General features: G+C 43.4%; 1 protein-coding gene across 2 annotated transcripts in view; it reads right to left on the reverse strand.

Moving 5' to 3' along the window:
• The window catches only part of LOC112241499 (vascular endothelial growth factor receptor 3), a 241,298-nt gene that overhangs the window by 64,733 nt on the left and 158,970 nt on the right, over window positions 1-17,595 (reverse strand). The window contains exon 11 of one of the 2 annotated variants that reach the window (XR_006079602.1): window positions 9,284-9,316. The exons of the other annotated variant lie outside the window; for it this stretch is intronic. The gene's annotated coding sequence lies outside the window, so the exon portion shown is untranslated. The remainder of the gene's footprint in view (window positions 1-9,283; window positions 9,317-17,595) is intronic. 2 annotated transcript variants of the gene reach the window in all.

Here is a 17,595-nt window from a genome sequence, read left to right on the forward strand (position 1 = left end):
TCTATGAGACATATCTATAAGACAATCATCTATGAGACACATCTATGAGACAATCATCTATGAGACACATCTATGAGACACATCTATGAGACATATCTATAAGACAATCATCTATGAGACACATCTATGAGACAATCATCTATGAGACACATCTATGAGACACATCTATGAGACACATCTATGAGACATATCTATAAGACAATCATCTATGAGACACATCTATGAGACAATCATCTATGAGACATATCTATGAGACAATCATCTATGAGACACATCTATGAGACAATCATCGATGAGACACATCTATGAGACCATCATCTTTGAGACACATCATCTATGAGACACATCATCTATGAGACACATCATCTATGAGACACATCTATAAGACAATCATCTATGAGACACATCATCTATGAGACAAATTATCTATGAGACACATTATCTATGAGACACATCATCTTTGAGACAATCATCTATGAGACACATCATCTATGAGACACATCATCTATGATACAATCATCTATGAGACACATCATCTATGAGACACATTTCTATGAGACACATCTATAAGACAATCATCTATGAGACACATCATCTACGACACAATCATCTTCGAGTCAATCATCTACGAGACAATCATCTACGAGACAATCATCTATGAGACAATCATCTATGAGACAATCATCTATGAGACACATCATCTATGAGACACATCATCTATGAGACAATCATCTATGAGACAATCATCTATGAGACACACCATCTATGAGACACATTCTATGAGACAATCATCTATGAGACCATCATCTACGAGACAATCATCTACGAGACAATCATCTACGACACAATCATCTACGAGTCAATCATCTTCGAGACAATCATCTACGAGACAATCATCTACGAGACAATCATCTACGAGACAATCATCTACGACACAATCATCTACGAGTCAATCATCTACGAGTCAATCATCTACGAGACAATCATTTACGAAACAATCATCTACGAGACATTCATCTATGAGACAATCATCTACGAGACAATCATCTACGATACAATCATCTACGAGACAATCGTCTACGGGACAATCGTCTATGAAACACATCTATGAGACACATCTATGAGACAATCATCTATGAGACACATCTATGAGACACATCTATGAGACAATGATCTATGAGACAATCATCTATGAGACACATCTATGAGACACATCATCTATGAGACACATCACCTATGAGACAATCATCTATGAGACAATCATCTATGAGACAATCATCTATGAGACACATCTATGAGACACATCTATGAGACACATCTATGAGACATATCTATGAGACAATCATCTATGAGACACATCTATGAGACAATCATCTATGAGTCATATCTATAAGACAATCATCGATGAGACACATCATCTTTGAGACACATCATCTATGAGACACATCATCTATGAGACACATCATCTATGAGACAATCATCTATGAGACACATCATCTATGAGACACATCTATAAGACAATCATCTATGAGACACATCATCTATGAGACACATTATCTATGAGACACATCTTTGAGACAATCATCTATGAGACACATTATCTATGAGACACATCATCTTTGAGACAATCATCTATGAGACACATCATCTATGAGACACATCATCTATGATACAATCATCTATGAGACACATCATCTATGAGACACATTTCTATGAGACACATCTATAAGACAATCATCTATGAGACACCATCTATGAGACACATCATCTATGAGACACATTTCTATGAGACACATCTATAAGACAATCATCTATGAGACACCATCTATGAGACACATCATCTATGAGACACATCATCTATGAGACACATCATCTATGAGACAATCATCTATGAGACAATCATCTATGAGACACACCATCTATGAGACACATCATCTATGAGACAATCATCTATGAGACCATTATCTTCGAGACAATCATCTACGAGACAATCATCTACGACACAATCATCTACGAGTCAATCATCTACGAGTCAATCATCTACGAGACAATCATTTACGAAACAATCATCTACGAGACATTCATCTATGAGACAATCATCTACGAGACCATCATCTACGATACAATCATCTACGAGACAATCGTCTACGAGACAATTGTCTTCGAGACAATCGTCTACGAGACAATCGTCTATGAAACACATCTATGAGACACATCTATGAGACAATCATCTATGAGACACATCTATGAGACACATCTATGAGACATATCTATAAGACAATCATCTATGAGACAATCATCTATGAGACAATCATCTATGAGACAATATTCTATGAGACACACCATCTATGAGACACATCATCTATGAGACAATCATCTATGAGACCATCATCTTCGAGACAATCATCTACGAGACAATCATCTACGACACAATCATCTACGAGTCAATCATCTACGAGACAATCATCTATGAGACAATCATCTACGAGACAATCATCTACGAGACAATCATCTTCGAGACAATCATCTACGACACAATCATCTACGAGTCAATCATCTACGAGACAATCATTTACGAAACAATCATCTACGAGACATTCAGCTATGAGACAATCATCTACGAGACAATCATCTACGATACAATCATCTACGAGACAATCGTCTACGAGACAATCGTCTTCGAGACAATCGTCTACGAGACAATCGTCTATGAAACACATCTATGAGACACATCTATGAGACAATCATCTATGAGACACATCTATGAGACAATCATCTATGAGACACATCTATGAGACACATCTATGAGACATATCTATAAGACAATCATCTATGAGACACATCTATGAGACAATCATCTATGAGACACATCTATGAGACACATCTATGAGACATATCTATAAGACAATCATCTATGAGACACATCTATGAGACAATCATCTATGAGACACATCTATGAGACAATCATCTATGAGACACATCTATGAGACATATCTATAAGACAATCATCTATGAGACACATCTATGAGACAATCATCTATGAGACACATCTATGAGACAATCATCTATGAGACACATCTATGAGACAATCATCTATGAGACATATCTATGAGACAATCATCTATGAGACACATCTATGAGACAATCATCGATGAGACACATCATCTTTGAGACACATCATCTATGAGACACATCATCTATGAGACACATCATCTATGAGACACATCTATAAGACAATCATCTATGAGACACATCATCTATGATACAAATCATCTATGAGACACATCATCTATGAGACACATTTCTATGAGACACATCTATAAGACAATCATCTATGAGACACATCATCTACGACACAATCATCTTCGAGTCAATCATCTACGAGACAATCATCTACGAGACAATCATCTATGAGACAATCATCTATGAGACAATCATCTATGAGACACATCATCTATGAGACACATCATCTATGAGACAATCATCTATGAGACAATCATCTATGAGACACACCATCTATGAGACACATTCTATGAGACAATCATCTATGAGACCATCATCTACGAGACAATCATCTACGAGACAATCATCTACGACACAATCATCTACGAGTCAATCATCTTCGAGACAATCATCTACGAGACAATCATCTACGAGACAATCATCTACGAGACAATCATCTACGACACAATCATCTACGAGTCAATCATCTACGAGTCAATCATCTACGAGACAATCATTTACGAAACAATCATCTACGAGACATTCATCTATGAGACAATCATCTACGAGACAATCATCTACGATACAATCATCTACGAGACAATCGTCTACGGGACAATCGTCTATGAAACACATCTATGAGACACATCTATGAGACAATCATCTATGAGACACATCTATGAGACACATCTATTAGACAATGATCTATGAGACACATCTATGAGACACATCTATGAGACAATCATCTATGAGACACATCTATGAGACACATCTATGAGACAATCATCTATGAGACACATCTATGAGACACATCTATGAGACACATCTATGAGACATATCTATGAGACAATCATCTATGAGACACATCTATGAGACAATCATCTATGAGTCATATCTATAAGACAATCATCGATGAGACACATCATCTTTGAGACACATCATCTATGAGACACATCATCTATGAGACACATCATCTATGAGACAATCATCTATGAGACACATCATCTATGAGACACATCTATAAGACAATCATCTATGAGACACATCATCTATGAGACACATCATCTATGAGACAATCATCTATGAGACACATCATCTATGAGACACATCATCTATGAGACAATCATCTATGAGACAACCATCTATGAGACACATCATCTATGAGACACATTTCTATGAGACACATCTATAAGACAATCATCTATGAGACACCATCTATGAGACACATCATCTATGAGACACATCATCTATAAGACAATCATCTACGAGACCATCATCTACGAGACAATCATCTATGAGACAATCATCTATGAGACAATCATCTATGAGACACATCATCTATGAGACACATCATCTATGAGACAATCATCTATGAGACAATCATCTATGAGACAATCATCTATGAGACAATCATCTATGAGACACACCATCTTTGAGACACATCATCTATGAGACAATCATCTATGAGACCATCATCTTCGAGACAATCATCTACGAGACAATCATCTACAACACAATCACCTACGAGTCAATCATCTACGAGACAATCATCTATGAGACAATCATCTACGAGACAATCATCTACGAGACAATCATCTTCGAGACAATCATCTACGACACAATCATCTACGAGTCAATCATCTACGAGACAATCATTTACGAAACAATCATCTACGAGACATTCATCTATGAGACAATCATCTACGATACAATCATCTACGATACAATCATCTACGAGACAATCGTCTACGAGACAATCGTCTTCGAGACAATCATCTACGAGACAATCGTCTATGAAACACATCTATGAGACACATCTATGAGACAATCATCTATGAGACACATCTATGAGACAATCATCTATGAGACACATCTATGAGACACATCTATGAGACACATCTATGAGACATATCTATAAGACAATCATCTATGAGACACATCTATGAGACAATCATCTATGAGACACATCTATGAGACACATCTATGAGACACATCTATGAGACATATCTATAAGACAATCATCTATGAGACACATCTATGAGACAATCATCTATGAGACACATCTATGAGACAATCATCTATGAGACATACCTATGAGACAATCATCTATGAGACAATCATCTATGAGACACATCTATGAGACACATCATCTATTAGACACATCATCTATGAGACAATCATCTATGAGACATATCTATGAGACAATCATCTATGAGACACATCTATAAGACAATCGTCTATGAGACACATCATCTATGAGACAATCATCTATGAGACACATCATCTATGAGACACATCATCTATGATACAATCATCTATGAGACACATCATCTATGAGACCCATTTCTATGAGACACATCTATAAGACAATCATCTATGAGACACATCATCTATGAGACACATCATCTATGAGACAATCATTTATGAGACACATCATCTATGAGACACATCATCTATGAGACAATCATCTATGAGACACATCATCTATGAGACAATCATCTATGAGACACATCATCTATGAGACAATCATCTATGAGACACATCATCTATGAGACAATCATCTATGAGACACATCATCTATGAGACAATCATCTATGAGACACATCATCATTAATGAGACAATCATCTATCAGACACATCATCTATGAGACACATCATCTATAAGACAATCATCTATGAGACACATCATCTATGAGACACATCATCTATGAGACACATCATCTATGAGAAACATCATCTATTAGACAATCATCTTTGAGACAATCATCTATGAGACACATCATCTATGAGACACATCATCTATGAGACACATCATCTATGAGACAATCATCTATGAGACACATCATCTATGAGACACATTCTATGAGACAATCATCTATGAGACACATCATCTATGAGACACATCATCTATGAGACAATCATCTATGAGACACATCATCTATGAGACACATCATCTATGAGACACATCATCTATGAGACAATCATCTATGAGACACATCATCTATGAGACACATCATCTATGAGACAATCATCTATGAGACACATCATCTATGAGACACATCATCTATGAGACAATCATATATGAGACACATCATCTATGAGACACATCATCTATGAAACACATCATCTATGAGACACATCATCTATGAGACACATCATCTATGAGACAATCATCTATGAGACACATCATCTATGAGACAATAATCTATGAGACACATCATCTATGAGACAATCATCTAAGAGACACATCATCTATGAGACAATCATCTATGAGACAATCATCTATGAGACACATCATCTATGAGACACATCATCTATGAGACACATCATCTATGAGACAACACAGGGTATATGGTGCCCTTTGTGTCGTTGTTGAAGGATATGTTGAATGGTTCACTGATGACCCTCAGCGATACATTTGAACCACGAGCGGAGCGACGCGCCTCACATTCGAAGGCGAGACTATTTTTCTACTGTGTAAATGATAAGCAATGAAATGCAGCATTTGTATCATGACCAAAATGTGTGGAAACTAACCGCAGCTCCAATGAGACATGAAATTAGAAACGCTATTATGAGTCCTTTGGAGGGAAAACGGGACGCGTTTGTAATGTGTACGAAGCACAGAAAACAATTCGTTACCAACGACTGAGGTCTGTCCCCCTACAGATAGCCCAGTGTTACCTTGTGAAGTACGCTGGTGTTGTGACTGGCATGATATAGGCCTACGTTACAGGGTTTCGGTTGTCTCTTTTGGTACCATTTTCACAAGTATGTGGTCAAATTTCACAACTCTTAACAGATCATCAAAAAGGCAGTGTTTTTAAAACTAAAAACTAAAAAAAACTGTTAAGCACATTTTCAGTTGACTAAAGTACAACACACAAAAACAATCACACATTCACATTTTCACCAGAATCTAATCGGTGTTTCATCTGGAAATATCTTTCATATTAGGTCATTGCCTTTCACAATGCAATGCTCACAATACTTTTCATTTAATCTCATTCTATATTGTCATCACTAAATCCAACTGAGCTCAATGGTTAACCAATTAACCGTTTGGTTGACCTATAGATTTTAAACTGGTTGGTCTACTCTATATGGATTTGGAGAACTACAGAAATAAAAAAATGTGTTTGTAAAGTATAAACATGTAAATGACAAGTATGACACATAATAACCACGCATAATGACTACTCATTACTGCTGATTGATTTCACATAGTGCTCACCACAACTGATCACCATATAAAAGAGGGTGTGGGAACACTTGACATGGAGCAGAGAGACAGCAAGAGGGAGAGGAAGAGAGACAGCAAGAGGGAGAGGAAGAGGGACAGCAAGAGGGAGAGGAAGAGGGACAGCAAGAGGGAGAGGAAGAGAGACAGCAAGAGGGAGAGGAAGAGAGACAGCAAGAGGGAGAGGAAGAGAGACAGCAAGAGGGAGAGGAAGAGAGACAGCAAGAGGGAGAGGAAGAGGGACAGCAAGAGGGAGAGGAAGAGAGACAGCAAGAGGGAGAGGAAGAGAGACAGCAAGAGGGAGAGGAAGAGAGACAGCAAGAGGGAGAGGAAGAGAGACAGCAAGAGGGAGAGGAAGAGGGACAGCAAGAGGGAGAGGAAGAGAGACAGCAAGAGGGAGAGGAAGAGGGACAGCAAGAGGGAGAGGAAGAGGGACAGCAAGAGGGAGAGGAAGAGGGACAGCAAGAGGGAGAGGAAGAGAGACAGCAAGAGGGAGAGGAAGAGAGACAGCAAGAGGGAGAGGAAGAGAGACAGCAAGAGGGAGAGGAAGAGGGACAGCAAGAGGGAGAGGAAGAGGGACAGCAAGAGGGAGAGGAAGAAACGCGAGAGCTCCTGGGCAAGGAACCTGTCAGAGAGGTGGGTATGGGTCCTGTCAGAGAGGTGGGTATGGGTCCTGTCAGAGAGGTGGGTATGGGTCCTGTCAGAGAGGTGCGTATGGGTCCTGTCAGAGAGGTGCGTATGGGTCCTGTCAGAGAGGTGGGTATGGGTCCTGTCAGAGAGGTGGGTATGGGTCCTGTCAGAGAGGTGGGTATGGGTCCTGTCAGAGAGGTGGGTATGGGTCCTGTCAGAGAGGTGGGTATGGGTCCTGTCAGAGAGGTGGGTATGGGTCCTGTCAGAGAGGTGGGTATGGGTCGTGTCAGAGAGGTGGGCAAGGAACCTGTCAGAGAGGCTGGTATGGGTCCTGTCAGAGAGGTGGGCATGGGTCCTGTCAGAGAGGTGGGTATGGGTTCTGTCAGAGAGGTGGGTATGGGTCCTGTCAGAGAGGTGGGTATGGGTCCTGTCAGAGAGGTGGGTATGGGTCCTGTCAGAGAGCTGGGTATGGGTCCTGTCAGAGAGGTGGGTATGGGTTCTGTCAGAGAGGTGGGCATGGGTCCTGTCAGAGAGGTGGGTATGGGTCCTGTCAGAGAGGTGGGTATGGGTCCTGTCAGAGAGGTGGGTATGGGTCCTGTCAGAGAGGTGGGCATGGGTCCTGTCAGAGAGGTGCGTATGGGTCCTGTCAGAGAGGTGGGTATGGGTCCTGTCAGAGAGGTGGGTATGGGTCCTGTCAGAGAGGTGGGTATGGGTCCTGTCAGAGAGGTGGGCATGGGTCCTGTCAGAGAGGTGCGTATGGGTCCTGTCAGAGAGGTGGGTATGGGTCCTGTCAGAGAGGTGGGTATGGGTCCTGTCAGAGAGGTGGGTATGGGTCCTGTCAGAGAGGTGGGTATGGGTCCTGTCAGAGAGGTGGGTATGGGTCCTGTCAGAGGTGGGCATGGGTCCTGTCAGAGAGGTGCGTATGGGTCCTGTCAGAGAGGTGGGTATGGGTCCTGTCAGAGAGGTGGGTATGGGTCCTGTCAGAGAGGTGGGTATGGGTCCTGTCAGAGAGGTGGGTATGGGTCCTGTCAGAGAGGTGGGTATGGATCCTGTCAGAGAGGTGGGTATGGATCCTGTCAGAGAGGTGGGTATGGGTCCTGTCTGAGAGGTAGACAGCAGAGAGGGGGAGGCAGACAGCAGAGAGAGGGAGGCAGACAACACAGAGGACCATGTGCTAAACCGAGGTCTTACCATGACAGAGGCTGCAGATTAGTTCTCCCCAATCTGAAAAGATTGAATGTTAATTCTTTCATGAGAACATTTCGCCAAGAAAAACATCTGCAGGATATTCACTATGCTTCACTATTTCATTTACAGTCAATTACATATTGATCCGTTTCAAGAACCAAGGCGTATGTCGCAGGCCACTGCTTCACAGGAGCGTTTTTAAATGTTGTCTTTATCGAAATGCGTTTTCTTTGGCCTTCTCGAACATATGAACTTTCATGTGCTTTAAATGCCATCTGTAAATACGAATAACATTGTTAAATGACGAGTTTAGCCATGGAAAAATACAGGAACCCGCTATCCATGATTGGCTGAGATCATTTATGGGCTGGACATGCCGAGAGACAAGTTCTGATTGGTCTGCCATGTAGCATGTTTCTGTCTATAACATGAACTGCTCAGTGTGTGTGGATATTTTTTTTCTACTTGTGGCTCTTTTTGAAAGATCTCATGAAGAACTGAACAAGTTGGGAAGGATGACTTTCTGGGGTGTTGACTCTCTCTGATACTGAAAATGAATCAGACAACGAGGAAATCCCTGATTTTAGGTAAATATAGATTTTCTGTAATTTTGTTGGGGTAATGTAAGTGTTTTGCCAAATGTGAAAATGGTCTACTCTAATTTACAGTACTGCGGAATACTACTTTGAGCAATTCTAAGGGTGACCTCTCCTCTCCATCCCCCTACTCCTCTCCTCTCCTCTCCTCTCCTCTCCTCTCCTCTCCTCTCCTCTCCTCTCCTCTCCTCTCCTCTCCTCTCCTCTCCTCTCCTCTCCTCTCCTCTCCTCTCCTCTCCATCCCCCTGCTCCTCTCTCCTCTCCTCTCCTCTCCATCCTCCCTGCTCATCTCTCCTCTCTCCTCTCCATCCCCCTGCTCCTCTCTCCTCTCCTCTCCTCTCCTCTCCGCTCCTCTCCTCTCCTCTCCTCTCCTCTCCTCTCCCTCTCCTCTCCTCTCCTCTCCTCTCCTCTCCATCCCCCTGCTCCTCTCTCCTCTCCTCTCCTCTCCATCCCCCTGCTCCTCTCTCCTCTCCGCTCCATCCCCATGCTTCTCTCTCCTCTCCTCTCCACCCCCTGCTCCCTCTCCTCTCCTCTCCATCCCCCTGCTCCTCTCTTCTCTCCTCTCCATCCCCTGCTCCTCTCTCCTCTCCTCTCCATCCCCTGCTCCTCTCTCCTCTCCTCTCCATCCCCCTGCTCCTCTCCATCCCCCTGCTCCTCTCTCCTCTCCATCCCCCCTGCTCCTCTCTCCTCTCCATCCCCCTGCTGCTCTCTCCTCTCCTCTCCTCTCCACCCCTGCTCCTTTCTCCTCTCCATCCCCCTGCTCCTCTCTCCTCTCCATCCCCCTGCTCCTCTCTCCTCTCCTCTCCATCCCCCTGCTCCTCTCTCCTCTCCTCTCCATCCCCCTGCTCCTCTCTCCTCTCCTCTCCATCACCCTGCTCCTCTCTCCTCTCCATCCCCCTGCTCCTCTCCCCTCTCCTCTCCATCCCCTGTGCTCCGCTCTCCTCTCCATCCCCCTGCTCCTCTCTTCTCCATCCCCCTGCTCCTCTCTTCTCCATCCCCCTGCTCCCTCTCTCCTCTCCTCTCCATCCCCCTGCTCCTCTCTTCTCCATCCCCCTGCTCCTCTCTTCTCCATCCCCCTGCCCCTCTCTTCTCTATCCCCCTGCTCCTCTCCTCTCCTCTCCTCTCCATCCCCCTCTCCTCCTCCTCTCCTCTCCTCTCCTCTCCTCTCCTCTCCTCTCCTCTCCTCTCCTCTCCTCTCCTCTCCTCTCCTCTCCTCTCCTCTCCTCTCCTCTCCTTTCCTCTCCATCCCCCTGCTCCTCTCCTCTCCATCCATCACCTCCTCTCCTCTCCTCTCCTCCCTCTCCTCTCCTCTCCTCTCCTCTCCTCTCCTCTCCTCTCCTCTCCTCTCCTCTCCTCTCCTCTCCTCTCCTCTCCTCTCCTCTCCTCTCCATCCCCCTCTCCTCTCCTCCCCTCCCCTCTCCTCTCCTCTCCTCTCCATCCCCCTGCTCCTCTCCTCTTCATCCCCCCTGCTACACACTGATGAAGGGTAAGTAGCAGCAGGTGGCTGACCTATCACTTCTGACCACAGAACATCGGACGTCAATTTCTATCCACTTCTACATGTTGAATGGCCACCATTTGCTAACACACAGCAGAAATGACTACTATCTACCAGCTGATGTTCTACTGTTCTACTGGCTGATGTTACTACTGTTCTACTGGCTGATGTTACTACTGTTCTACTGGCTGATGTTCTACTGGCTGATGTTACTACTGTTCTACTGGCTGATGTTCTACTGGCTGATGTTACGACTGTTCTACTATCTACCAGCTGATGTTCTACTGTTCTACTGGCTGATGTTCTACTGTTATACTGGCTGATGTTCTACTGGCTGATGTTACTACTGTTCTACCAGCTGATGTTCTACTGTTCTACTGGCTGATGTTCTACTGTTCTACTGTTCTACTGGCTGATGTTCTACTGTTCTACTGGCTGATGTTACTACTGTTCTACTGGCTGATGTTCTACTGGCTGATGTTCTACTGTTCTACTGGCTGATGTTCTACTGTTCTACTGGCTGATGTTCTACTGTTCTAATGGCTGATGTTCTACTGTTCTACTGGCTGATGTTACTACTGTTCTACTGGCTGATGTTACTACTGTTCTACTGGCTGATGTTCTACTGTTCTACTGGCTGATGTTCTACTGTTCTACTGGCTGATGTTCTACTGTTCTACTGGCTGATGTTCTACTGGCTGATGTTCTACTGTTCTACTGGCTGATGTTGTACTGTTCTACTGGCTGATGTTACTACTGTTCTACTGGCTGATGTTACTACTGTTCTACTGGCTGATGTTCTACTGTTCTACTGGCTGATGTTCTACTGTTCTACTGGCTGATGTTACTACTGTTCTACTGGCTAATGTTCTACTCTCTACTGGCTGATGTTCTACTGTTCTACTGGCTGATGTTCTACTGTTCTACTGTCTACTGGCTGATGTTACTACTGTTCTACTGGCTGATGTTACTACTGTTCTACTGGCTAATGTTCTACTATCTACTGGCTGATGTTCTACTGTTCTACTGGCTGATTTTACTACTGTTCTACTATCTACCAGCTGATGTTCTACTGGCTGATGTTCTACTGTTATACTGGCTGATGTTCTACTGGCTGATGTTACTACTGTTCTACCAGCTGATGTTCTACTGTTCTACTGGCTGATGTTCTACTGTTCTACTGGCTGATGTTCTACTGTTCTACTGGCTGATGTTCTACTGTTCTACTGTCTACTGGCTGATGTTACTACTGTTCTACTGGCTGATGTTACTACTGTTCTACTGGCTAATGTTCTACTATCTACTGGCTGATGTTCTACTGTTCTACTGGCTGATTTTACTACTGTTCTACTATCTACCAGCTGATGTTCTACTGGCTGATGTTCTACTGTTATACTGGCTGATGTTCTACTGGCTGATGTTACTACTGTTCTACCAGCTGATGTTCTACTGTTCTACTGGCTGATGTTCTACTGTTCTACTGGCTGATGTTCTACTGTTCTACTGGCTGATGTTACTACTGTTCTGCTGGCTGATGTTCTACTGTTCTACTTTCTGATGTTCTACTGTTCTACTAGCTGATGTTACTACTGTTCTACTGGCTGATGTTCTACTATCTACTGGCTGATGTTACTACTGTTCTACTGGCTGATGTTACTACTGTTCTACTGTCTACTGGCTGATGTTACTACTGTTCTACTGGCTGATGTTCTACTATCTACTGGCTGATGTTACTACTGTTCTACTGGCTGATGTTACTACTGTTCTACTGTCTACTGGCTGATGTTACTACTGTTCTACTGGCTGATGTTCTACTATCTACTGGCTGATGTTCTACTGGCTGATGTTCTAATGTTCTACTATCTACTGGCGGATGTTCTACTGTTCTACTGGCTGATGTTACTACTGTTCTACTATCTACTGGCTGATGTTACTACTGTTCTACTATCTACTGGCTGATGTTCTACTGTTCTACTGGCTGATGTTACTACTGTTCTACTGTCTACTGGCTGATGTTACTACTGTTCTACTGGCTGATGTTCTACTATCTACTGGCTGATGTTCTACTGGCTGATGTTCTAATGTTCTACTGTTCTACTGGCTGATGTTCTAATGTTCTACTATCTACTGGCTGATGTTCTACTGTTCTACTGGCTGATGTTACTACTGTTCTACTATCTACTGGCTGATGTTCTACTGTTCTACTGGCTGATGTTACCACTGTTCTACTGGCTGATGTTACTACTGTTCTACTGGCTGATGTTCTACTGTTCTACTATCTACTGGCTGATGTTACTACTGTTCTACTGGCTGATGTTCTGCTGTTCTACTGGCTGATGTTCTACTGTTCTACTGGCTGATGTTCTACTGTTCTACTGGCTAATGTTCTACTATCTACTGGCTGATGTTACTACTGTTCTACTGGCTGATGTTATTACTGTTCTACTGGCTGATGTTCTACTGTTCTACTGGCTGATGTTACTACTGGTCTACTGGCTGATGTTACTACTGGTCTACTGGCTGATGTTACTACTGTTCTACTGGCTGATGTTCTACTGTTCAACTGGCTAATGTTCTACTCTTCTACTTGCTGGTGTTCTACTGTTCGACTGGCTGATGTTCAACTGTTCTACTGGCTGATGTTACTACTGTTCTACTGGCTGATGTTCTACTATCTACTGGCTGATGTTACTACTGTTCTACTGGCTGATGTTATTACTGTTCTACTGGCTGATGTTCTACTGTTCTGCTGGCTGATGTTACTACTGGTATACTGGCTGATGTTACTACTGTTCTACTGGCTGATGTTCTACTGTTCAACTGGCTGATGTTCTACTGTTCTACTGGCTGATGTTCTACTGTTCTACTGGCTGATGTTCTACTGTTCTACTGGCTGATGTTACTACTGTTCTACTGGCTGATGTTCTACTGTTCTACTGTCTACTGGCTGATGTTACTACTGGTCTACTGGCTGATGTTACTACTATCTACTGGTTGATGTTCCACTGTTCTACTATCTACTGGCTGATGTTCTACTGTTCTATTGGCTGATGTTACTACTGTTCTACTGGCTGATGTTCTACTGTTCTGCTGGCTGATGTTCTACTGTTCAACTGGCTGATGTTCTACTGTTCTGCTGGCTGATGTTCTACTGTTCAACTGGCTGATGTTCTACTGTTCTACTGGCTGATGTTACTACTGTTCTAGTATCTACTGGCTGATGTTCTACTGTTCTGCTGGCTGATATTCTACTGTTCTACTGGCTGATGTTCTACTGTTCTACTGGCTGATGTTCTACTGTTCTATTGGCTGATGTTCTACTGTTCAACTGGCTGATGTTTGACTGTTCTACTGGCTGATGTTACTACTGTTCTACTGGCTGATGTTACTACTGTTCTACTGGTTGATGTTCTACTGTTCTGCTGGCTGATGTTCTACTGTTCAACTGGCTGATGTTCTACTGTTCTGCTGGCTGATGTTCTACTGTTCTACTGCCTGATGTTACTACTGGTCTACTGGCTGATGTTCTAATATCTACTGGCTGATGTTACTACTGTTCTACTGGCTGATGTTACTACTTGTATACTGGCTGATGTTACTACTTGTATACTGGCTGATGTTACTACTGTTCTACTGGCTGATGTTCTACTGTTCAACTTCCTGATGTTCAACTGTTCTACTGGCTGATGTTCTACTGTTCTACTGGCTGATGTTACTACTGTTCTACTGGCTGATGTTAGTACTGTTCTACTGGCTGATGTTCTACTGTTCTACTGGCTGATGTTACTACTGTTCTACTGGCTGATGTTCTACTGTTCTACTGTCTACTGGCTGATGTTCTACTGTTCTACTGGCTGATGTTCTACTGTTCTACTGGCTGATGTTCTACTGTTCTACTGGCTGATGTTCTACTGTTCTGCTGGCTGATGTTCTACTGTTCAACTGGCTGATGTTACTACTGTTCTACTATCTACTGGCTGATGTTCTACTGTTCTGCTGGCTGATATTCTACTGTTCTACTGGCTGATGTTATACTGTTCTACTGGCTGATGTTCTACTGTTCTATTGGCTGATGTTCTACTGTTCAACTGGCTGATGTTCTACTGTTCTACTGGCTGATGTTACTACTGTTCTACTGGCTGATGTTCTACTGTCTGATGTTACTACTGTTCTACTGGCTGATGTTCTACTGTTCTACTGGCTGATGTTCTACTGGCTGATGTTACTACTGTTCTACTGGCTGATGTTCTACTGTTCTATTGGCTGATGTTACTACTGTTCTACTGGCTGATGTTCTACTGTTCTACTGGCTGATGTTACTAAATCAAATCAATTTTATTTGTCACATACACATGGTTAGCAGATGTAAGTGCTAGTGTAGCGAAATGCTTGTGCTTCTTGTTCCGACAATGCAGTAATAACCAACGAGTAATCTAACTAACAATTCCAAAACTACTACCTTATACACACAAGTGTAAAGGGATAAAGAATATGTACATAAAGATATATGAATGAGTGATGGTACAGAACGGCATAGGCAAGATGCAGTAGATGGTATCGAGTACAGTATATACATATGAGATGAGTATGTAAACAAAGTGGCATAGTTAAAGTGGCTAGTGATACATGTATTACATAAAGATGCAGTAGATGATATAGAGTACAGTATATACATATACATATGAGATGAATAATGTAGGGTATGTAAACATTATGTTAGGTAGCATTGTTTAAAGTGGCTAGTGATATATTTTACATCATTTCCCATTATTAAAGTGGCTGGAGTTGAGTCAGTGTGTTGGCAGCAGCCACTCAATGTTAGTGGTGGCTGTTTAACAGTCTGATGGCCTTGAGATAGAAGCTGTTTTTCAGTCTCTCGGTCCCAGCTTTGACGCACCTGTACTGACCTCGCCTTCTGGATGATAGCGGGGTGAACAGGCAGTGGCTCGGGTGGTTGTTGTCCTTGATGATCTTTATGGCCTTCCTGTGACATCGGGTGGTGTAGGTGTCCTGGAGGGCAGGTAGTTTGCCCCGGTGATGCGTTGTGCAGACCTCACTACCCTCTGGAGAGCCTTACGGTTGTGGGAGGAGCAGTTGCCGTACCAGGCGGTGATACAGCCTGACAGGATGCTCTCGATTGTGCATCTGTAGAAGTTTGTGAGTGCTTTTGGTGACAAGCCGAATTTCTTCAGCCTCCTGAGGTTGAAGAGGCGCTGCTGCGCCTTCTTCACGATGCTGTCTGTGTGGGTGGACCAATTCAGTTTGTCTGTGATGTGTACGCCGAGGAACTTAAAACTTACTACCCTCTCCACTACTGTTCCATCGATGTGGATAGGGGGGTGTTCCCTCTGCTGTTTCCTGAAGTCCACAATCATCTCCTTAGTTTTGTTGACGTTGAGTGTGAGGTTATTTTCCTGACACCACACTCCGAGGGCCCTCACCTCCTCCCTGTAGGCCGTCTCGTCGTTGTTGGTAATCAAACTGTGACCACTGTTGTGTCGTCCGCAAACTTGATGATTGAGTTGGAGGCGTGCGTGGCCACGCAGTCGTGGGTGAACAGGGAGTACAGGAGAGGGCTCAGAACGCACCCTTGTGGGGCCCCAGTGTTGAGGATCAGCGGGGTGGAGATGTTGTTACCTACCCTCACCACCTGGGGGCGGCCCGTCAGGAAGTCCAGTACCCAGTTGCACAGGGCGGGGTCGAGACCCAGGGTCTCGAGCTTGATGACGAGTTTGGAGGGTACTATGGTGTTAAATGCTGAGCTGTAGTCGATGAACAGCATTCTCACATAGGTATTCCTCTTGTTCAGATGGGTTAGGGCAGTGTGCAGTGTGGTTGAGATTGCATCGTCTGTGGACCTATTTGGGCGGTAAGCAAATTGGAGTGGGTCTAGGGTGTCAGGTAGGTTAGAGGTGATATGGTCCTTGACTAGTCTCTCAAAGCACTTCATGATGACGGAAGTGAGTGCTACGGGGCGGTAGTCGTTTAGCTCAGTTACCTTAGCTTTCTTGGGAACAGGAACAATGGTGGCCCTCTTGAAGCATGTGGGAACAGCAGACTGGGATAGGGATTGATTGAATATGTCCGTAAACACACCAGCCAGCTGGTCTGCGCATGCTCTGAGGGCGCGGCTGGGGATGCCGTCTGGCACTGCAGCCTTGCGAGGGTTAACACGTTTAAATGTTTTACTCACCTCGGCTGCAGTGAAGGAGAGTCCGCAT

This window comes from Oncorhynchus tshawytscha, linkage group LG21 (genome assembly GCF_018296145.1).
Source record: "Oncorhynchus tshawytscha isolate Ot180627B linkage group LG21, Otsh_v2.0, whole genome shotgun sequence".
In the NCBI taxonomy this organism is placed as follows: domain Eukaryota; kingdom Metazoa; phylum Chordata; class Actinopteri; order Salmoniformes; family Salmonidae; genus Oncorhynchus; species Oncorhynchus tshawytscha.